This window comes from Chelonoidis abingdonii, chromosome 3, assembly GCF_003597395.2.
Source record: "Chelonoidis abingdonii isolate Lonesome George chromosome 3, CheloAbing_2.0, whole genome shotgun sequence".
Lineage (NCBI taxonomy): Eukaryota > Metazoa > Chordata > Testudines > Testudinidae > Chelonoidis > Chelonoidis abingdonii.
This window is the reverse complement of record NC_133771.1, coordinates 34,766,062-34,790,878: the sequence shown is the minus strand read 5'-3', so window position 1 is coordinate 34,790,878 and position 24,817 is coordinate 34,766,062. Positions and strand designations below refer to the sequence as shown.

The 24,817-nt window shown below is 42.6% G+C and overlaps 1 protein-coding gene across 2 annotated transcripts in view; it reads left to right on the top strand.

Moving 5' to 3' along the window:
- The window catches only part of RNF144A (ring finger protein 144A), a 122,679-nt gene that overhangs the window by 6,331 nt on the left and 91,531 nt on the right, over positions 1–24,817 (top strand). The window contains exon 1 of one of the 2 annotated variants that reach the window (XM_032767869.2): positions 14,605–14,757. The exons of the other annotated variant lie outside the window; for it this stretch is intronic. The gene's annotated coding sequence lies outside the window, so the exon portion shown is untranslated. Of the gene's footprint in view, positions 1–14,604; positions 14,758–24,817 lie in introns of those variants that run through there. 2 annotated transcript variants of the gene reach the window in all.

The following is a 24,817-nucleotide window of genomic DNA, read 5'->3' as shown; positions in this document are numbered from 1 at the left end:
TCCAGTAGTTCTGTCATAAACAGATGATTAAGGGTTAATGCCTCTTTTACCGGTAAAGGGTTAAAAAGTTCACCTAGCCTAGCTAACACCTGACCAGAGGAACCAATGGGGGAACAAGATGTTTCAAAAGGAAGGAGGGAAGTTTTTCCTTTGTTTTAGTGCTCCAGTTTCAGCTGGAGTGAAAAAGATCAAGAAAACAGCCTCTTATGAGAGTAGTAAGTTTTAGAAAGGGATAAATAGGTTTATGTTTATTTTCTTTGTAACTTGTCTTGATACCATTAGGGAATTATCAAAATTGGATATTTGGGTATTTTTTTGTGTAACTAAATTTGTGCCTACGGGAACATCCTCTGTGTTTTGAATCTGTTGTCCATGAGAGTAGCTGGTATGCTAATCTCTCCCAGAGGGTTTTCTTTTACCTTTCTTTTCTTTAATTAAAAGCCTTTTTCTTAATACCTGATTGATTTTTTCTCCTTGTTTTTAGTTCCAAGGGGATTGGATCTGGACTCACCAGGGAATTGGTGAAGGAGTCTCTCAAGGCTACCCAGGGAGGGGAAGGTTTTGTGATCCAGACACTGAAAATTCTGGATGGTGCCAGCGATACCAGATCTAAGCTAGTATTTTAGCTTAGAAGTGTCCATGCAGGTCCCCACATCTGTACCCTAAAGTTCAGAGTGAGGAAGGAACCTTGACAAGTCCCCTCCCCAAGTGCCTGGGAGAAAAGATGAGGCCTTGCAGTGTGTCTGGAAGATGATCAGATCTGGACTCTGGTAGACCAAGGGGGAAGGAAGTGCACGTCCCTCTCTTCTGTACTGAGGAGAGCTCCAGTTCGAGTGCCTCCCCTGACTGCAGGCCTCTGGCTGTACTGCACATGAAGGGAAATAAACTCTTAGGCTACTAGGTCCCAAACCACTGCAATCATTGAAGGTTAAATCAACATGTTGAGTTCCTGTGGAAACTTACTGGCAGCCAATTCACACCTGAAGCAGGAGGGTTATGTGCTGCATGCACAAACCTCCATTCAGAAAATTAGCCAATGCATTCAGTAACAGCTTCAGTTCCTGTGGTCTCAAAAAGCAACCCCTGTTAGAGTACATCACAGTCCTCTGATCTTGAAGTGATAAGGGCATGGGTACCATATAACAAGGTCCGTGTCCTGTACCCTGTGAAGACTGTCACCATCTGATCTAGTGTGGAGCTCCGCTTTCAGACTTCATCCACGCCTCTGTCTCTAACAGACACTAAGTAATTTGCATGAGCAGAATCGGTTGAGTTAGAGACAAAAAACAGAGTGTTTTCTGTATGCTGAAGATTGCCTACTCTGCCTCTTTCCTAAATCCCTGATGGCCTTAAATACTCATTTAGCAGGAGAGGTACGTGAGGATGAATTAAGCAGGGGAGCATATAGCCTGGCACAAATCCACTGTAGGCCCACCAGTAGCTGTCACAACATTAGGATGCTCCCACACATAATTTCTGCCTTTGCTGTTCACCAGACACTGTCATCCATGCGGCAGCTGCCAGTTGGCAGTGAGGAGCGGTAGAGAGAATACCATGGGAATCTCCGTCATCCCCGGTTACTAGTCTTGTAGCCCACTTTTACTGGCCCTCTGTCGGCTCCCTTCCCACTAGTTGCGCTCTGGACATTGGTGGAGTTAGCAGCACACCCCTGTAAGCAATTCCATCCTGCCCAGTAGCACCTTCCCTAATGGCCCTCCACGTAATCCTGAGTAAGGAGTTCTGTGGCATTATTCTTCTCAACAGATTACCCTGGAAATGTATTGTCTCCAGACACAAGCGATGCAGATGAAATCAGTATTATTGGACAACCTGCACCACATCCTCTGCATGCCCCCTGATTCCAGACTTTCAATACAACCCAATCAAACAATGCAAACAGATGTTATTTTTTATGGCAGTCTGCTGTCCTTTGAGTCTAGCAGAAGTGCCACGATGTGCTGATAAAGCTAGCTATGCTAGTGCTGATGTAAGGGATATCGTCTTGAGACTTGCCTGGTATCTAAAAGTAGCTTTTTGGCACATCAAATTCTCCATCCTCCCTGAGTGTAACTACTTCCCCAAACCACATACGTATGACTGGTGAAGACAGTTAATGCCTTTTTTATGCGCGGCCGCTGTTTAATGCAGCAGAGAGGCCTGTTGCCAGAGCTTTGCCACAGAGACAGTTACAGGAGCTGAACAAGAATCAGCTCACATGCTCTGCAGTTGCAATCAGGTGTGTAAATTACTTTGCATATGCTGAGAGAATTAAACTCTGCATCTAGCAAATAAATCCTAGGTCTTGTCTACAAATTTTATAGCACTGCAAGTAAGACAGTTTAGAAACTGATGCTTTTAACATAGTGCAGTCCTTTAGTGTGAACTCAGTTTTGCAGGAATGTAGATGCTTATGTCAGTATAACTTATTCCCATGAAGTACTATCGTCTAGTTTTTCAAGACATGATGCCTTCAGATAAGGCTTGTATGGCCCCCAAAGGAAAAGGGTTGTCTTCTAAACTTCTTTTAATCCTATGTTTCCTGTTACCTTTTCCTGAGAGGGTCAATGTCCTGTTTTGTTTTTGTTTTGTTTTTTTCTCCAAGTCTTCCACCTGATATTAAGTGTTACACTCATCTAGTCAGAAGTCTGAATCAATGCCATATGACTTGAGGCAGTCCAACTATCCAAGCATATTGAATTTTTATTTGTCATTACCAACGTCAAAGCGTTTACATTCAGTTCATACAGTTTAAGAAACAATGCTCAAAACTTTTCTCAAATAAAGTAGAATGATATAGTAATTTCCTTCTTATTTTTCACCTTTTTGTTACTATTCTGAGTGTTGAAAAAGAAGCTAATTATTTAACTGTTAACTAGGCTTTAATCTGAACATTGTATCATTCCGAGTCAGGGTGATGATCCAAAAACACTTTATGCAATAACAGAGGAGAAGAAAGTGGCTGTTTTCTACCTAGGTATATTATAATACAGGGTACAGAATTTAACCCCCCCCTTCCCTGTCTTTGCTGATGTGGGCGTTTGTAATAGTGTTTTTCTGAGACCCAGATAGAATTCTCCTTGTCGCTGTCTCACTTGAAGGTTAGTCCCTGAATCTAGAACATGGCTCTGCTTAGTGTTCTTTCTCTACTCTTGAATTCAGTTTGTTGTATTTCCCTCTTTTAAACTCCATGTGCCCATTTGCACAAGCAAGATGATCGGTCTATGGCCCTGTCATTTCCACAGCTCAATTTCTCTCTCTGGCATCTGTTGAATACTAATTTTTTTTTGCTTTCATTATTTTTTAACATTAATTTGGTAACAAACGAAGGAAGAAGCTGCTGAAGTATTCATGCATTTCCAGTCATTTCCAGTCACGTATCCAGAGCATTCTGGGTAAACTTCCCTGCCCCATTTCATCTGGACTTGTTCAGATTGCTAATGTAGGGCCAAATCTTGTCTGGACTTAATCTGCATAACCCCACTGATTTAATGGGTATAGATGAGGAAAGGTGTAGCACAAATGTGAGTAATGTCATACTGGGTACCTTGTTTAATTAGAGGGAGGGCAAGTGATCCATTTTTAACTGTTCTTAATCTTTCCATGTAAATCAGTCTCTCTAACTTGCTTACCAGTTTTGTTCCTCTTCTCTGATCGCCTTAACATTTGTTAATATCACCTCCTAGGATGCCCAGGAATTCCAAGAGCAATCATATTCTAACTCGAAATATTAGGTTGTGGTTAAGGATACGATTCTGTCATGGAAGTCACAGATTCCATGACTTTCTGGGACCTTAGTGACTTCTTCTGGGGCAGAGCTGGAGCAGCTGTTAGCCCCAGGGCTGCTGGAGCAGTGGCCCCAGGACTGAAGCAGCAGCTGGGGTTGGGTCAGGCCCCCTGGGGTGGGGGTAGCAGTGGCAGGGCTGGAACAGCTGTAAGCCCTTAGCTGTGCTCTATTTGTCCCCCCCTCTCCCGACCCCGGTATTTTTAGTAAAAGTCAGGGACAAGTCACAGACTTCCATGAATTTTTGTTTATTACCCATGACCTGTCCCTGTCTTGCTTGTTATGCACTCTCCTTGCATCTCTGAAAAGACACTTTTAGCACAATAATAGCCCACTTCTGAGTCGTTCTCTTTTGTTTCAGGATGGCGTTCTATTTAAAACAAACTTGTTGGAAGACTAGTTTCATAGGGAGCAATGCAGTGTAGCTGGAGTGCACGTTAAATGTTTTAGGTTAAAAGCAAGCTATGACAAATCCTTAGAAGACATGTAAGTCTAAAGAGTGCGATCTTCTTAGCAAATTGTTTGTTAGTGCTAAATATTTTCTTCAGTCATTTAACATTTCCATTAACTCCTCAAACAGTTGAAGCTCAAAGATTTGAATGAAGCTTTGCACATCTGGTTAGTGTTCCTTTCTTTTGATTGAGGCTAGCTACTATTAAACACTATTTTATTTCCTGACATTTCTTCTTCTTGTTGTTAATAGTAAATGGATTCTCCGGGGTGGCTCTTGTTACCCAGAAAGTATTGTTTTTGCTTAGTCTCTTTGCAGGCTGCCACAGTGCTGGCCTCCAAGCCAACACACAGCTGTTTTCTTTGCCTGTGTCCTGCCTGGTCAGCATTGTGTTGAATTGTCCCAGCCAAAGACAACAGTTCTTGTCAGCAAGTAAGAGGAAGAGGCAAATCATTGTGTCAGGGACAGTGCAACCAGCGGACATTAATAATAGCAGTGCCCCGTTTCCCTGACAGGCAAAGCTGGCACTGGTAGCTGTTTGGGAGGATGAAGGTGTAGGAGGGTCATTCAGGATCTCTGCTTTTCTCTCTTCCTCTAAATTTCTTTTTATTTCCTCCTTTGAATTCCCATGTTGGGCTGACCCATTCTTTCGCCTGAGGAGGGCTGGGTATATGTCAGGATTCAGTTGATTCCACGCTTGACCTATTAAAGAGGAATGAGAGAGTTTTGTATTGTGCTGCCACTGACAGAAGGGCAATAACATTTAAAAATTCATTAATGAGATGCCGGAGTGGACTTGTGGAAGAAAAGGCATAATTAGAGAATATGCATATATACTTATCGCAGATGGAGCTAGCTATAGTTAACATTTAAGTTCAGATGCTCTCCTGAATGTTAGAGTATTGCTTGTTTTGTTCATATATGATACACCTGTCAGGCAGCAGTAACATGGGAAGCATCCAGTCACCATAGCCTTACTATTATTTATGACACGTTAGTGTGTGTTTTAGCTGAGTTCGATATGAACTCTTGGTGACTGAGTAAATTCTTGTTCTTTTCCAGCAAACATTCATTTATGTTTATGGTCAAAACTGGTTTAGGGAGGTATATTTAGAGGAAACACCTGTTCAGTAGACCTCTGTCAAGTCACTTACAGTCCCAAGCTTTAAAGGAAGAATCGTCTAGTGGTTAAAACACTATCCTAGGGCTTGGGGGAGACAGATTCAGTTCCCTGCTCTGCCACACAGTTGCTGTGGGACCTTGGGCTTCTCATTTAGTCTCTTTGCCTCAATTTCCATCTGTAAAAATGGGGATAATAGCACTTCCGTATCTTATAGGGGGTTGAGAGTATAAATCCATTAAAGATTATGAAGTGCTCAGATACTAGGGTGGTGGAGGCCATATATGTATGTACGTACCTTAGATACATCTCATTTAAAGATTTCTGATAGAAAGTATCCTTTGGGCTCTACTTTTTGTGGTCCGTTCACTGGCTTTGTAGCATAACTAGCAAACCCTAATCCCGGTTCTTACAAATCAAGGACCTATCTGTAAAAACTATATAGTCCCGAACTGCTCCAGGAACAATAGACCTGTATTTTCCACTGCCTTATGTCTTGTGTATTGTGTAGTCATCTGCACCAATGCAAGGTGTGTGTGTGTAGACCACTTGCAAATGGGAATAGTCTATTCACTCACACCAGCAGTAGCTTTACACCCACTTTGCACAAATGTAGATGACACACATAGTGTAAGGAAGTGGAAAATTGGGGCCCAAAGTTTATCCAATGCAAAAGGGCCACAAGAAAGGAAGGTATCTTGTACCCTATTTAAAACTAGAAAACAGTAACAAAAGGGGAGGAGGGGAGAGGAAGGTGCCAGAGGTGATGTCTGCCTCCAAGCTCTGCTGTAGCAGTGTTTTTGGGGTGGTGATTGAAGGGGGAGAGAGCTACTTCTCCCCTCACGTGCTTGGAGACAACAGAATTGTGGTGGGAGAGAGCGGGGTGTGTGTGTGTGTGGAAGTCACTGTCCTCCATGAAGGACAGCTTTCTTTAGTGTTTTCAGTTAGGAGAGGATCCTCCTCCAGATTGTTTCATTGACTTTAGTGGATTCACACCAGTGAAGACCTGGCCCTATGGGCCCATTTGAATTATCCACGCTTTTCTCTCCCACTTCCACGTTCCTTCTCAAACTATCCCAGTGTTTATATGGTAGAAAATTGCAGATTGCCTTTCAGTTTCCCCTACTAAAATATATCCCAACTTTTATTTCCCATTAGTGGGTGAGCCCCCCTTTTGAATTTAATGTCTTATTTACAAAAGGTACTGTAAATACTCATTCATTAGGCCGTTCGTTTATAAGCCAACCCCCCAAGATGGTTAGGTAAAAATAGGAAAAACTGTATGACCCTTTTATAAGCCGACCCTGTATTTCAGGGGTTGGCAAACTTTGGCTCCTGGTCATCAGGATAAGCTGCTGGTAGGTTAGGACATTTCGTTTACTTGGAGCATCTGCAGGCATGGAGCTCCTCAGCTCCAAGTGGCTGCAGTTCGCGATTCCCAGCCAATGGGAGCGTGGGAAGTCGCGTGGGATTGTCTAGGAATGGCGAACCGCGGCCACAGGGTGACAATGTATTAGATATTCAATTCAATGATTCCATAGAGTTTAAAATCATCAAATTTTGATGTAGACCCATTTATAAGCCAACCCCTGCTCTTTGATGCATCCCTTTTTTCTCAAAAATATTTAGCTTATGAATGAGTATGTACAGTATATTGCTGGGCTGGTCTATACTACGGGGAAAAATCGATCTTAGATACGCAACTTCAGCTACGTGAATAACGTAGCTGAAGTTGAATATCTAAGATCGGATTACTCACCCATCCTCACCGCACGGGATCGATGTCCGCGGCTCCCTCTGTCGATTCCGGAACTCCGTTGGGGTTAGTGGAGTTCCGGAATCGATATAAGCGCGCTCGGGGATCGATATATCGCATCTAGATGAGACACGATATATCGATTCCCCGAGCAATCGATTGTAACCCGCCGGTACGGCGGGTAGTGTAGACGTAGCCTGTGATGTTAAGAACTAGGCTTTGCTTGTTTCCTGCTAAAAACAGTAAAGGGTATAAATGAGTAAAGAAAATATGTGGCTTCTATTTGATTTATTTATATTTAAGATGGAACTCTCCTTGAATACCAAGATCAGGATGCTCAATGTACATATGTATAAGTAGTTGTGGAAGAGACGATCACAATAACTGTATCTGCTGCTGTAGCACCAATGAATACTTAATGATTCTTAGCAAAAATGGAGAATTAACTATCCCTTTAATCGCAGAGTGTTCCAGACATTTAATTTTAATATGGCTGCAGTTTTTGTAACTCTGTGTAGTGATCAGGAAATGTTTCCTGAGTTGCCTGAGAACACTTCCAAATATTGTGTTCCCATATATTCTTTAAAGTAGCTGCATCTCTAACAAAAACAAACAAAAAAGCCCTCTCCCTTCCTCCCCTTCCTTTATTGTATTTTCATTCATCAGTCCTAGACATTGAAACAAGGAGAGTGGGACAGTTTGAAAACGAAGGGTTTTTTAATTAGGTTATTTCAATAAGGTACTTTATTTGCTATTCTTGAGGCTTGGGAATGTTAACTAAGCTATACTATTTTCTTAGCTTCATTACAAATTCCTCAGCAATCAAAGAATGATGTGCATGTAGTGTTTTTTTTCCCCCTGCAACACAATGTGTTTTGGCAGATGTCTTCTATTCTGGGTAATACTACATAAGCAAAGCACATGCTGTAAGTACAAAAGGAATGGCTTCGAGGCAATCTGTCTGAATAGGAACAGAAACACTGGACATCTGATGCATGTTAAAAATTCAGACACTGTATTATCTAAGATACAAGGACTTTATACACATGTGTAAACAGCATACTCTCCCAGGGCATATGATGGAATGATAGAGAGAGAGGGACCTTTTCTTCATTTGGGGCTGTCCAGTGCTCCTCACGTTGGTTGATCCAAGGTTAATTGGGGCCTTTGGTTGCTATCATGGTATAGATATATAACAGCAGACTATGTAGTGCAGGGTCAAAAATGATTTTAAATGACCCCATTTGTAACTGTCTGATATGATGATTATGGGCTGGCGGGGCAGGATGCCTCAGAACTCTGATTGCTTCCCTCCACTTTTCTGGCGCCTCCTTTTGCCCTTCCCTGTCCCAGTCCTTTCTTTGGCTGTAGAGGACTGGACGGCACTGTTTTCAGAACCCACTAATATCGCTTCTTAATTGCCTAATAAACAAGTTCATTGTTTTGGTAATTGGAAATATTCCCCTTTTCTGCTTCCACAGTCTGCTCCAGGCTAGGCACTCTGCCATCCAGTTGTTCCTTGTCCAAATAGCCTCGGGGGTGAGGTACTAGGATTAGCGCCTAGTACCTGTAGTATGTCTCATTCTTAACGGCCACCATGCTAATTTTAAGTTTTGAATATATCCCCTAGCTTCCAAAAATATCCAAATGATCATTAATTTAGAGTTAATATTGTTAAACTGCATATTTTGCCAAATCCAACCACTCAACGAAGGAAATGAGCAATTAAGCTTTCCAATATTCCATCACTACTTACCCATACCTTCCCTTACTCAACCTCAGCTACCTCCTGCCACCATCCACAGCTCTCACACCCCCCTTCCTTAACTTGAGGAACCCATCACTGGGCCACGTTGAAGTGTTTTGATGGTTAATTTAGGGCATGTCTAAACTTACTAGTAGATCGGCACTGCTGCAATTGATTTAGGGTCCGGTAAAGACACATTAAATCAATGGGAAAGCACTCTCCCATTGATTTGTATACACCACCTCCCTGAGAAGGTAAGGGAAGTAAACGGGAGATGCTCTTCTGTCGACACAGCGCAGTGTAGCCACCGTGGTATGTGGGTCTAACTATGTCGACTTAAGTTACGTTATTCATGTAACTGAAGTTGCGTAATTTAGATTGATTTACCGTGGTAGTGTAGACCTGCCCTTACTGTTGAAGTGGCTCATATAAATGAGTATGCATGTAGTTAGTGGAGGTGTGTACACATTATGGGAGAGATTGTGTCAGATTGCAAAGGATGGCTGAGAGAAACTTTGGTAACATTCATAGAATCTTAGAATATCAGGCTTGGAAGGGACCTCAGGAGGTCATCTAGTCCAACTCCCTGCTCAAAGCAGGACCTAATCCCCAACTAAATAATCCCAGTGAGGGCTTTGTCAAGCCTGACCTTAAAAACCTCTAAGGAAGGAGATTCTATCACCTCCCTAAGTAACCCATTCCAGTGCTTCACCACTCTCCTAGTGAAATAGTGTTTCCTAATATCCAACCTAAATTTCCCCCACTGCAACTTGAGACCATTACTCCTTGTTCTGAAAAGGTATATGAGGCAGAGGTCACTTCGAATCTGAAATCAGACCACCAAGAAACAACGATATTTTGCTCTTGTACAGAACCTTCCACTTGAGGATCTTAGAGCATTTTGTAAGTGTCACTGATTGAATCTTTGATGCCCATTGGAGATGGGTAGTTATCCTCTCTTACAGATGAGGAAACCAAGGCACAGAGGTTAAGGCTAGAATGTAAACGTTGCTGTTTCACTTGTGACATCTAGGGCCTGATTATCAGAAATGCTGAGCACCCACAACTCCAAGTAAAATAAGCAGTCGCTTCATGTGCTCAACACCTTTTGAAAATCAGGCCTTAGGCGTGTTTGTTTGGTCACCCAAAATTTATTGAAACTTAAAACCATAGATCTAAGTGTATTGCTGAATGGCACACAGGAAGTCTGTAGCAGCATAGGGAATAAAACCTACGTTATTCAACTCCCACCTCTGTCATAAATCCACTGTCCTCTGCTGATGAATGCAACATCTTTGCTGAAGACAGTTATTTAATATAAAAACTAGGGGGAAAGTGTGCAGAATGCATTAGTTCTGCAGTTGCATTGAAGGGCCAATCAATCTAAATACTGAAGCTGCAAGGTGTGAGTATATTTCAAAGGGAGACCAGGTTCCACCGTGTGCTGCCTCTTGCTTGACCACATGATCCACTCTGCAAGTAACTGAGCCAAGTTTCTTGTCTTAAGTTCCCTGTAAGCTGCGTGGCCATGCAGCAGGCTGTCAAAAGTTGCACAGGTGGGGAGAGGCGCCTCTGCTCTGGCCCAGCTCTGCTGGAACTGTGATGGCCGGGGAGAGGCACCTTTCACTGGCCGCAACTGCTGCGGCGAGAGAGTGCTGGGGAGAGTCCTCTCTCTCTCTCTCTCTCTCTCTCTCTTTCTGCCGCAGCCCTGGGGCACCCTGCACCCCTAACCCTCTGTCCCACCCTGAGCCCCCTCCTGCACCCCGAACCTCTCATCCCTGGCCCCACCCCAGAGCCTTCACCCTAGCCAGAGCTCTCATCCCCCCCAACCCTCTGCCCTAGCCCTGAACCCCCTCTTGCACCCCAATCCCCTCATCCCCTGCACCCCAACCCTCTGCCGCAGCCATAAGCCCCCTCCCATAGTCCGAACTCCTTGGCTCCACCACCACCACACTTCACCTCCATATTGGTGCACATAACAAAATTTATTTCGCATATGGATGTAAAAAATTAGAGGGAACACTGTTCTTGTGTGTTTTTTGTTTTTGACATCAACAAAATTATGAATGTTGTTCTTCCATACCAGCACTGCCTTACCATTCCCACTGGCTAGTTTATACACTGCCCATGTCTGGTTTGGCTCTAGTCACGGATCTGCTCCTCTAACAATGCCACTGCTAAAAACCCTTCCGCATGGATGGTCTCTGGTTGAACAGGAGTTGCCCTTGTACCTCCCAGCAGCCCAGCCAATATTTTGTGTGAGTTAAGCTCCCAATGTATTGAAGCCATTACAGTCCTTTCTGTTTAAGGACTGCAGGAGTGTGGGCCCCAAATATTTAAAATAAGACCATGAAGAGTCTTCTTTTCATTTTTCCCCCCTTCAAATGTTTAACAATAACTGTGCTGTATGTACATTTCCCAGTCTTCAACCTCTTCTTTTCCCTTATTAATGACTATTAGAAAGAGGCTGTATTAATAACAATGTAGAATTATAGATTAGGCTGATAGCCTCTTAAACACGTTTAGTGTTTTAAATGGAGAAGTGCTTTTAGCTGCTTTTCTAAATGTGAAAGAAAGACTTGGTGCAGAATAGTTCATACAATTTCTATTGTGTTGCCCATGATGTAGCACTTGACATTTTTCTTCAAATATTAGTTAAATTCTTTTAATGTTTTGCCTTGAAGCACTTAGTTAGCAAACCATCTGAGAAAATCAGTTTTCTGTTTAGTGTTGCCCTCTTAACAAACTTGAGATGGGCATTCTGCATGTTTCACCATAGGAATCCTTGCAAAGCAGCTGATATTTGCTCAACTCTGCGGCAATCAGGGAGAGGAATGACAAAATCAGAAGCATATTCAAAACCTTCTTACATAGGAAAATGTCAAGGGCCGATTTCATTATTTTAAGGATGATGCTCAAATATTTATTCTTTGCAAGTGAAAAACAAGGGCAGGAAAGCCACTTTTCATTCCAACTTCTGAGTGCTAGGTGTGTCATAGATTAAGAGGAAAAATCATTTGCCACTAAGTGCTTAATTGTCTGTGCTTTGCTATTGTGCATAGTAGAGTAAAACCAGTTCTAAATGCAACCGTCCATTTTCAGGAATCTAAAAGAAAAGCATTTTTTTCTGTCTGCACCCATGAGAATGTAGGGAGTTCTAACAGTTGTTACATTCAAGGAAAAGCTATTAATTATGCCTCCCGACATATCATGTTGTGGCAGTAGTGTATTTCTCTACTCCCAATATGTACAAGCTCAGGTACACCTATTTTGAGATATTAATGTAAATGGATCCATTCAACTATCTCTGAGCTTTTCTGTCCTTGTGGTTTTTATAAACATAAAGCATGGCCCCATCAGACAAAAAGCATCTTATTGTCATGAATCAGCCGAGATGAGTAACCATGCCGTACGTGTGCTTGCTGTCAGAGTAAACATTATTCAGTTAATGCTGGGAGATATTGAGCAAGGATCTAGAGAGGCAGAGGGTGGGTGGAATTTTCAGAAATGCTCCTTGTCAGCTTAAATCAGCTATCATTTAAGTCAACTGGAGTCTTACCTTTGATTTGAATGGGAGCAGAGGTTTAAATGTCCCACCCCAATATTGTATACGATACCTTATCAGTGTCACATTTTCTCTTGTGTCCGTGCATATATGTGAGCTTGTAAAACATGCTTCTGCAGCTTAAACATCAAGAGGACAGTCAAGCCATATACAATCCCTACACGTAGTGGGCTGGGGGGTGGGGGGGATTGTTTTTTTTGTTTTTGAGTCGCGATGGAAAAGTACCATATATACTCATTCATAAACTGAATATTTTTGGTAAAAAACTGACTCATCATAGAGTGGGGGGTCAGCTTCTAAACAGGTCTACGCCAAAATTTGATGATTTTAAACTCTATGGAATCATTGAATTGAATATCTAATACATTGTCGTTTTGTTTACTTGGAGTGTCTGCAGGCATGGAGCCCTTCAACTCCCTGTGGCCACAGTTTGCTGTTCTCAGGCCACTTGGAGCTGAGGAGCTCCATGCCTGCACATGCTCCAAGTAAACAAAACGTCCCAACCCGCCAGTGGCTTATCCTGAGGTCTGGGAGCCAAAGTTTGCCAACCCCTGAAATATAGGGTGGGCTTATGAAAGGGTCATCGCGTTTTTGCTATTTTTACCTAACCATCTTGGGGGGCTGGCTTATAAACGAACGGGCTATTGAAAGAGTATATATGGTAGTTAACTATTCTGTATCTCCTTACTGAGGACTGGGGAGGAGGAAGCTTTCAGCTATATGAGCATGTTGTGGATGCAAAGCCGTCATCTTTAGAACAAGTTCCAAAATTTTAATCCGTGGCTTTATAATTTACCTACTTTTAGATGGTCATCTTGTTTTATAAGCCATGTCATTAAATTAAGGAAACCCAACATTTTCTTGTGTCTGGATATAAATTTACTTCAAGGACAGATTTTTCAAGCATCACCAGCAAGAGATGAGTTTTATGGTTGCAGTTTGCATATGAAACCTGTTTTCTCAAACTGAATGCAAGTACTCACTGCAAAGCAATCCAGTGATGTTTTTTAAAAATAATGCTGCTGGATGGCTCTGTAAGTGGTAAGTAGCTTGTGTTTGACATGGAGCTAGAGCTGCTGGCAACTGATCTGCCCTGAATTCACTCTCTTTCCTCCACTCTGCCATCCCGGTTTATTCAGTAAAATGCTCAGGAAATAGATTAATTTTGCTCAGTACTGAGCAAAGTTATTCAGTTGCCATGTAATGGCTACTGCAATCACGTTGATAAATGAGTGGAAAGTTTGTTTCAGTTCATTGTAGCTTTTGTACACAGTGTCTCAGTATTCTGTATGGAGATGCTATTTTGGATCCTATAGAATATCCTATAAATCACAGTATCAGAGGGGTAGCTGTGTTAGTCTGGATCTGTAAAAGCAGCAAAGAATCCTGTGGCACCTTATAGACTAACAGACGTTTTGGAGCATGAGCTTTCGTGGGTCAATACATCCGACGAAGTGAGTATTCACCCACGAAAGCTCATGCTCCAAAACGTCTGTTAGTCTATAAGGTGCCACAGGATTCTTTGCTGCTGTAAATCACAGTCACCCGTACTAGAGCTGCAGTATACCAGTAAGAGGTATTTCCCCACCTTCCCTTTGGAAAGTTGCACAATGCAACCTCAAAAGTATGTTGTGTGTGAGGACACTTGCCCTTTCCACACAGTTACTAATACAGCCTGCACTAAAAAGTGAAGACATGGAAAAAGGGTTAATGGTGTGAATTTTAAATTATTTTGCTGCAAGCAGAAGTGCCACAGCATCATAATTTAAAGGCTCTTTGACCACAGGGAACAATTAGTTCTAGTTTTGTACTGGTAATCTCAGTAAAGTTTGACCCTTATTTTCCAGCCTTTCATGCTCTGTTGACCAAATTCTTAGACTAGTTGGCTCTTTCTCATAGGATCCCCGTGACTGACAAAGGCGAGAGTGTTGTACTAGGAAATTGCATTATCTGTCTTGAAAACATTTGGCCTATGTACAGACAGACTCAGTTTCTAATAGAACCATTCTTTTATAAGAATGTTATGCCAATAGGAGCTAGAAGAAAGTTTTTAGTGGTGGGTTTTACTGACTGTTTGGAAATGCTGGTGTGTTTGCTGCCTTTATAAAAATAAAAAACATAGGCCAAGTTACATTAGAGAAGAAAATCTGACGGAGTCTGTTTTTTAATTAAAGTGCTTTAAAATTAAAGGCTCTGTCTCTACCAAAATGAGCAGAAGGTGATGACAAAATGTGCATTCTAGTTAACCTCGTGCTCTGGACTCCACTATGAAGAGAGATTTGATTTGGTGTTGTCATTTGGCTAGCTGCTAAGTACAGTTGCATGTTGGTGTCTAAAGTGAGTCGTTTTAGCTTACGTTTTTCACATCTTCAAAACAACCTGTCAGATTTTGTATGTGCTGCTCATTTTAAAAATAATGTTACATAATAAATGCATTCTCATTTTAAAGTAGCACTAAAGCTATACTCCAAATAAGAAATTAGGGAAGTTACAAAAGTTAATTATCTTTTAATGGTAGACACACATCTGTACATATTATGAAGCTGCTGCTGTTGATACACACAACAGTTGTGTACACAGTTGACTAAAAGCTAAAGGTTGCACTTGGTCAGCTCAGTGTACCCTGATACTTTTACTGCCTTCTAGTATAAGTAAGGAAATGTACCGTTTATCAACAGTTGTAGTTTGTAAAATATCACCTTTATAATTGAGATTAAAATTAAAAAATGCTACATTATATAGTTAGTCTGATACAAACCTATATGCAGAAAGCAGATGAAATTTTTCCTTACTCACTCACTAAAAATCTGTCTTCTTTCAAACTAACTAACCCTTTAAAAACAAAAATCTTTCTATTCTTTCATAACGTGCCTTTACCAGCCTCTTTTCTTCAATAACTTACCTCTCTTCTTTCAGATTTCCTTTTTTCCTCTAAACGTTACTCAAACTCTCTTTTTTTCTCTTTACACTCTTCTTTCAACCTTTTTCTCTTCATATCACCAACCACCAACATACACAACACTTCCCCTAGTCAAACACATACACACACATGTTTTTTCAAAATGGCTGATGGCGCCACACTTTTGCGCCAACGGAAACAGGGAGTGGGAAGGCAGGACATAAGCCCTAAAAGGGGTGTGGAAACCTGTCAAAATTTGTATGGTGATGAATGCTATCGAGCTTATTACTACTCATGCATCTTCTAGCAATAATATTGGAAAAGGCCTTATGTTTATATGTGGTTTTTTGCTATAGTAGTTGTAGAGTAGCAGCTTTTTGGTAATTCTAGTGGCTCAAAATATACACTTCCTCTTCCCCTTCCAACTCCTGTTATCGACTTAGCCCTGGAGAATGAAATCATGTTCTATTTTGCTTCATCTAAGCAAGTTAAATAACCTTGTGCAAGCAAACTGTTGTAACAGTTTCTTCATTTTGAGGAGTTTGTGGGTTTTACATAACAAGTTGGGGATTTAGTGAGGAAATACTTCTTTTGGGTGAATTTTAAAAATATTGTTTGGTTGCCGAGCTCTTTGAAATGTTTTCATCAGCAGTTTTTTGTTTTTGATCACAACATTGTTTTTCAGCAATGAAAATTTTCATTTTGAAAAGTTTCTTGGTTTTTTCCCCCACTTTTCTAATGGGGGGGAAGGGGAGGAGAATAAAGAGGAGGAGGAGAAAAAATAGAACAGTGAAATAAGTTTTAATTGAAAAAATGAACGTTTTCATTTTTGTTTTAATGTTTTTGTTAATTAAAGGAGAAATTTAATGCAAAACAACCAACCAAAATCATTAGTTTGTGAAATTTCCCATGAAAGTTCCGATATCAGCCAGCTAATTTAAACTTAATTCTCCTCACTGGTCATCTAGCTCATCTTTTACATCCTAGTTATTGATCTGATTTGCAGCAAATATATTCATTAACTAAAGCTGCACTACAGTTGTAGCGCTGCAGTGAAGACATTTGCTATAGCAACAGAGGGATTTTTCTATCACTGTTCTAAATCCACCTCTTGGAAGAATTCTTCTGTCAATCTAGCTACCACCTCTCCATCACATGTGTTTTTTCTTAGGGTAACTAAAGTGCATGGGGTATCCTGAGGTAAAAGCTTAGTGAAGATAAAACACTTTAGTTTAACCAAAAGGTAAAGTCACTGAGGTAAACCCCAGCTGAAAGTATAGGGCTGATGCTGGATGTTTATATCCTGGTATAACTGAAGTGCCTCGTCTTCACAGTGTTCTTACCTTGGAATAGCCCTGAATTGGTTGGTTGGTTTTTCTTTTGTTTGTTTATTTTTTTAAAAGAACATTTTTAGTGGTGAAGAAAAGACATCAGATATAGGTCTGTGTGGATATGTGTACCCTGCTATTAAAAGCTCATGACTAGCCCATGCCAGCTGATTCAGGCTTGTGGGGCTTGACCTAAGGGGCTGTTTAATTGTGGTACAGATAGATGCTTGGGCTGAAGCACAGGCTCTAGGATCCTGCAAAGTAGGAGGGTCCCAGAGCTTCGGCTGCAGCCCTAGCCCAAATGTCTACACTGCAATTAAACAGCCCCTTAGGCTGAGTCAGCTGGCACAGACCAGCTGTGGGTGTCTAATTGCAGTGTAGACTCTATGTACAGCTTTCAGGATGAGTTTGCAAGTCTTGGCTTGATACTAAATCTTTTCCTAATACCTGCCTACTTCATTCATTGTCACTATAACTGTTTGTTCCACTGTGATTCTCCTGAAGTGCTACCCTAGATCTCAGTATGTTGGTAAGGGTCTGTATTGAAAATATTCATGGTATGTGGATGATCAAAGGGTTATCTTGAGAGAAGTGCTTACCAGATTGGAATGTAGCATGCGGAGTTTAGCCTTTAGTATGGAAAGCACTAAATAGTCATTGGATGGAAAGAAGATATGTGTTGGCCTCTAGTTTCCCTATCTGGCTGCCAGTAACAAACAAGAACCCTCCACTCTATCAATATGACATTTAGATGTTGACAGACCTTACTGATATCTCAGAGAGCATCTGCACACTCCTGACATCTCATCTCATCCTGAACAGTTCTTTGGAGCAACTGCTTCAGAGAAACCATCAGAAAGGTAGCTTAGTCCTTCCCCCAAGTAAGAAAAACCCACATATCAGTTAACTAAAAGGAAGGAATCCTTCCTGTGATGCTCTGATCATGGCCTCATACAGCAAATTGTGACTTTTTGCTGCACTCCATTTTATTTGCAATTTATATTCACTTATTCTAATGACTGTACTGTGATGATACCATATTCTTCATGGCGATTGTTTTGCTCTGCATCTTGATTGTACTTTACATGGTAGAAAAAAGCCTTTGGAGAAAAACTGACATACATATACTGCCAGATGATATTCTTGAATTTGACAAGATGCTTCCGTGCTATTTCAGCAGCTTGGGCATTCAAGTGGACTGACTGCAGAGCCGGTAGGTTGTTGAAAGGCTGGTTCACTCTTTGTTTAAGGGCTGATCCTGTCCTATAGAAACTGAGCTTGGTAAATTTATGGAGAGGGTGATATGATGGGGCTGCCTACAATGGCATGTGGCCTATTGGTGTCTGCCAGTAGCTAAAATCCCCAACTGCTGGAGACGGGACCCTAGATGGGGAGGTCTCTGAGTTACGACAGAGAATTATTTCACATGTATCTGCCTGGTGGATTTTGCCCACCTGCTCAGTGTCTAACTGATCACCATATTTGGGGTCAGGAAGGAATTTTCCCCAGGTCAGATTTTGGTTGTTGGGGTTTTTTTGCCTTCCTTTACAGCATGGGGCATGGGTCACTTGCAGATTTAAACTAGTGTAAATGGTGAATTTTCTGTAACTTGAAGTCTTTAAACCGTGATTTGAGGACTTCAGTAACTTAGCCAGAGATTAGGGGTCTATTACAGTATGGGATGGTGGAGGTTCTGTTGGCTGTTGTTACCTAAGTTTCCCTGAAAAGCAACTCAGGGTCACACTTGTATTAGTTTTATTACAATGCCGCTGTTAGATCAGATAAAAAATAGATGGAGCTTATTCATACACACACACATTTACTGCATTCATACTATGCACCCACACACTTACACAGGCAGAGACAGCATGGAGGCCGAGAAGTCGAAGCATGGTAGATCTGGTGTGTCTGTCTGCGGTCATGAATCCAGGCTGCTGAGAGGGTCAAGAAGCAGGGGCTTGTGTGCATGTCTTTTTCCTCTTATTTTGGAACTGGGCAGCTCCTGTCACGTACACTGAGTTTCCTTTCTGTGTCCATCACCTTGAAGCATTCCCAGACCAGTTCCCTTCATGCATACCAGGTTCTTCTTTTCTTTGCAGCACTTCCTGACTGCCTTCTCAGGGCAGGTTATATCAGACACACCTGTCTCCTTGCAGTTCCTCTCTGGCCAGTCCCACATACACTCCCTTGTTCACACTCCCTCATTCACACGCTCTCTGAGGGATGGGATGTTACAAAGCTTGGAAGTTCATACAAGTGGCAACCTAAAAAGGCTACAGAGCTTGCAAAGATTACAAGACTTAAAAGGCTATGCTAACAATAACTGAAGTTACAAAGTCTGCAAAAAGGTTGCAGAACTGAATGATGCAAGTTACAGATCTTACAATTGCATTTGAGCGGAGGCTTTACATAACGGCTGTAATGTGCAGGAGGTGAGGTTAGATAATCACTATGGTCCCTTCTGACCTTATGAGTCTATAAACACTGGTCAAAGCTGCTCATGTGAAATGTCAGAACATGGTATCACTGAAATTTTGCTAATTCAGATGGTATTGATTTTTGAACAAGCTCACAGATTAATAGGTGACAGGTAGGGCTGGTGGGAGAAGGTTAAGAAGGCACAAACTGTTTTTGGAGGAGTATGCCTGAACAATGTGGGTATTCCAAACATACTTTCTATGTAACCTCCTACATTAGGGGACGAATGGAGTCATACAGCTCAGAGCTAGTTAATAGCTCTCTTCTTGTCCGCAAAAAATGAGAGTATAATGGAAGATAAAGCCATTAACTATGCATGAAAGCTTGGAAGTCAGTTGAATTACTATATGTACAGCAGAACCTCAAGGATACGGACTGACCAGTGAACTGGACACCATGTGGAACCAGAAGTAATCAATCGGGCAGAAATGGAGACAAACAAAATCCACCAAATACAGTACTGCAGGGGTTCTCAACCTTTTTCTTTGAGGCCCTCTTCCAACATACTGTAAAAACTCCAGGACCAGCAGGGGATGGGCCTGGGGTGTCAGCCACAAGGAGGAGGCTCTGGGCTTCAGCCAGGAGGTGTTGGGGCTGCCGCCACAGAGTGGGAAGGGCCCAAGTGGAGGGGCTTGGGGCTTCTGACCCTCGGGAGCACTGGGCTTAGGGCTTTACACCTGGGGGAAGTGCTGGAGCTTGGGGCTGAAGCCCTATAGCTCTGTTCCTGACATCAGCCCTGGGGGGGGGGGAGGAGGAGGGGCAGGGCTCAGGGCTTTAGCTACGAGGGGGAGCTGCAAGGCTCCTTGTGGTTCTGCTCCTGGTTTCAGCCCTGAGCCCTGGTGCATCCCCACCCCTGGCTGAAACCAAGAGCGGAGCTGTGGGGAGCCCCAGGGCCCCCTGCGGAGCTGAAACGAGGAATGGAGCTGTAGAGATGAATCCCTGAGCCACAGCACTCCCCCCCAGGTCTAAAAGCCCTGGGTCCCAGTGCTCCTGAGGGTCAGAAGCCCCAACCACGCCCTACTTGGGCCCTGAGAGTCAGAAGCTCTGACCAGCCTCCACCTCTCAGGGCTGCAGCCCCAACCTACCCACCCCTGTGGCTAAAGTCCCTAACATCTTATTCAGAGTTACGAACATTTCAGAGTTACAAACAACCTCCATTTGCAAGGTATCCGTAACTCTAAGGTTCTACTGTACTGCAGTTGATATTAGAATGTACACAACAGATGTGACCATTAAAGCTTTTTAAATAGTTGCAGTGATGTACTTCGCTGTAGCAGAGGGAATCAAAACCTCCGCTACTGTGCTTTGGTTTTGCTTCAGATGCTGCAAATGTCACTGGTGGAGCATAATGGTGATTTTTGATAAATTGTACGGTATTAATAGTTTAGTTCCAGTAACAAACACATATACACGTGTTGTTTGATTTCCTCTTTTTTATTAAAAATTACTTAAACCTTGGGTAATGTAGTCAAGCTGTTATGAAGAGTACAGAAAAGTTCCTTTGTTTTAGTTTCCTGTATTCTGATTTGGAAACTTTGATAATTGATGGGTAAATTGGGATTCTGAAGACGTGTAAGTATAACCTGCCTACACAGGTCAAATGGCTTATTTATGGTCTCGAAATGGAAGGAAGAGCCATCTTGCAGGGGTGTTAGAACTTGTTCTGTGGTGAGGGCCAAAGTACCTTTTTTAAATTTATAGTCTGTGGGCCAGAACTACAAAATTAGAGCTATGTGCTACCCATAGTCCACAGCAGCTCTCCCTCAGATAATGAAGGAAAGCGTGTACAAAGATTTGAGGGTAGGATATGACCTTTATGTAGTAGCTAAACTTTTCATTAATAAAATTATACTAGGCCCCTTTAGAACCACTACTCCATTTCATTTTTTGTTACTTGGCTGTTTGCACATTTGTGCAAATGTGGCATTCCACTATTAAGGACGTTTCTACACTACAGTCTTAAGTCTACATATATTAGGTCGACTTACAGCCACACAGTAATTACTGCGGTGGCTGATGTCCACACTATCCTTCTCCTGTCAGTAGTGTGTGTCCTCACCAGTAGTGCCTCCACCAACTGAAGAGGGGCAGCGTGGGGGGCTGAGAGCCAAGGCTCTCAGCTCTCCGCAGCTCCCTGCCAGGAGCCCAGCTACCCCCTGGGCTTCTTGCCTCCCTGCTCCGAGCCGGGAGTGGGGACAGGGTAAGCACCTGGGGCTTTTTACTTCCAGCAGGGAGATGCGAGCGCAGAGTCCAGTCAGCTTCTCTGCTCCTGGCAGAGAACTGATAGCCCGGACCACAGAGGGTAGTGAGGAGCCTGGGCAGCAGCCCAAGTCAGGAGCTGGGTGGCAGCCCCACTTGGAGCGGAGAGCAGCAGCAGCCCAGCTGGAGACAAGACAGCTAACAGCCAATGTAAGAGATGCAGTGTCTACACAGACAGTGTCACCCTGACTACTCCGCATAAGCCCTTTGCCTCTGGGTGTAGTAGGGCACTTGCATCGGCAGGAGCAAGGCTGAAGTGTAGACATTGACGTAGTTAGGTTGACATAAGCTGCCTTATGTTGACCTAACTCTGTAATGTAGACAAAGCATTAGATGCACAGTAGTGCACCTAAATTATTTAAAATTGTAGCTCTGAAAGAATCAGAGTGGTAGCCATGTTAGTCTGTATCCACAAAAACAACAAGGAGTCCATTGGCACCTTAAAGACTATTTATTTGGGCATAAGCTTTCGTCGGTAAAGAAGCCTACTTCTTCAGATGCATGGAGTGAAAATTAAAGAGACAGGCTCAAATATTGAGATGAATAGGGGCAGATTGCATCTCTGGAGTTTTGTTTCAGTCTGTCTCCAAACAAATGAAGGAAAAACATCACTGGTTTACTGTTAGTTCAGATTGTTTTTCTCAGAATGATAGGGCTATCCATTTACTTGTTTCTTTTTTTCTTTTAATGAAAGTTTATATTCTCCAGAATCAAAACCTTTCATTCGGGCCAGATAAATGTCTGATTTGTGAGAGGGTGTCATGTATGAAGCTAGGTGTCTGAATAGTGTGGTCCAGTGTGTGTGTGAGGGGGCAGTTTTATTCTATTATGAGGGGCCTATGAAGAGTTAATGGGAGAGGTGTTGTATAATCCAGTTTCATCACCTGCTTCTCTAAGTGTGAGGTGGGAAGAGGGAGCATAGGGAAGTGACCGTTGTTGGCACATACCTTTCCATTGTGGGAGCAGAAACAGCGGCAGACTGGTGCTGGAATGGGGCCAATGTAAGAAATGGGAAGAGATGCTGGGGAAGCTATTGTATATCTGAGGTGTGCCTTCTGATGTGCATAGAGAAGGGTTAGATGCTCCCACATGCTTACTAATCCTTCCATTGGTTGGTCCCCTTACATGCTGCATCATCAGGATGCATTCATATAACCAGTCTGGTTCTTGACCTTGTGTGTGTGGAGAATCTGTACACATAGACAGAGAACCATATTCATGGTAACACAAACTAGCTTATTTCTGTAGATTTTATGAAACTTCCTTTCCACCTTCTAGCCTGAGGATTAAGTTTACAAACCGTGCTCACTTAATTTACTTTATCACATTTGAACTCCGCCATCAGAAAATCAACTCCCCCTCCCCCAAGGAAAATCAATTCTGATGTCCTGCTTACGTGCGCACACCCTACTTACTACATCCTGGATTCACCTCCCATCCCCAGGTGATGCATATATATTGGGCTCCTCTCACCTCCCCCACTCATGAATTCTGGCCTTTCATCTTGCATGTCTCATTCCAGCCTCACTGGAAGCAGTGGGGAGTGTGGCTTTCCTTCCAGCACAGGAATCACCTGTAGGAACTGGCTGCCCAAGTGCTCTGCATCTTGTTCAAGAAGGGAATCCTAAGCCTCAGCTCTGCTCCTCCAGCCTTAGCCACCATCTTCTGGGCTGGAGGCTACTTTATAGCTGTTATTCACACATAATAAATGGTCAAGTTCAAGGTCTGAGTCCTTATCATCAAGGCACTCCTTGGCCTGGGCCCATGATATCTTAAATGTTAAAAGTTCTGGGAGTAAGATAGTGGTCTATAAACTCTGCACCTTTGGGCACAGTGGAACTTCCTACCACAAGAGTAAAGTTCATCTCTGTGGGGGACAAAGCTTACGAGGGTGCTGGTCACAGTGTGGAATGAACTGCCCAGGAGCTATGAAACATCCCAACCTAATCACCTTCTGCAACAAATGCGAAGCATATATCTTGACCTTGTGTCTTTAATGTAAACACAGAGCGGCATGCATACTAAGAAAAACAAAACACTCCAAACATAATCCTACCAAAACAAAACATTCCACTGTGTGTACAGTTCTGCTGAGGAGAGGATGAGACAACAAACCACATGTGCTAGATGTGTAATCATGTTGTTTAATGCACTGCTGGAAGGTGCTTAGATACTGTTGGAATTATTATTATTTACACAGGATATTACCATGATGCTAACTTTGACCATAAATTCCTTTATTAAATCCAGAGGTCAAATGGTATTTATACAGTTGCTCTAAACATGCCTAAAGACCCTAAATAATAAGCAATTTACCACATCTAAACCATAACAAAATACTTCATAAGCATTTGATCAAGATACTGACAAACCCAGGGTTGCTTAGACCCATATTGGTTGGCTCCAACTTTGTCAGGCAGGTATTAGCAATGAAGCCTTTAGGAGTTTACTTGTTTTATACTCTTTAACAAACAAGTGATGTCATTACCAATTATCGGCTAAGCTAAGGCCAGATGAAGAAGTTTCTTATATAGCCAATTATTTACTGCATCTGGTACCCAATTAACCATGTTTTATTTCTATCACTTCAAACCTTAAATAAGAGAACACTGATATTTCAAAGGGTCACTACAAATTTAACACAACAACTCTTCTTTCTCATTATCTCATTCTTTTTGGTCACATTCTTTGGGCCTATTGCACATGCAAGTACTTCAGCTCAATTTAAAACCACCGTTTATCAAAATTATAATATGAACCTATATGCCTACAGGTACTATGGTGATGAGTTTGGTATTACAGCCTATATAGACTAGAATAGACCCTCTTCCCTCTTTAACGAATGAACCCTCAGTTCTCCCCACCCTTAATAAATTCTTGGCCCTTCCCAGAAACACATGAATTCTGGACTCCACCCACATCCAATAAGTCAGTCCCCAGAACACATCAGTTCAGAGCTTTAATGCTCTTGCCACTGCTATTTCCACTGTCCCAGGCACTAAAAGGTCTTTCTTCTCCTGGCGCCTCCTCCGCCTTTTCCCTTACGGGGAGCTCTACTGTTTGCTCCACTTCTGGAAAATCAGCAACCACTCTGCCCCTCCCTCCCTTCCTGTTAAAGTAGCAAAGGCATGTGCACCTCTCTGCTTTTTGAATTTCCCCATCACCTCCAGGGAAGAAGCCAGTGACTACTCAGGGCATGGCTACACTTACATTTTTGCAGCGCTGGCAGTTACAGCTGTGGTCGTACAGCTGTGTAGGGCCAGCGCTCCAGCGTGTCCACACTGACAGCACCCAGCGCTGCAGTGTGGCCGCATTTGCAGCGCTGTTGTGAGTGGTGCATTGTGGGCAGCTATCCCACAGAGCACCTCGTCCCATTTTGGCGCTGTGGGTAGTGGGAAGGGGACGGAAGGGTGCGGGTCATTCCGCTTCCTGT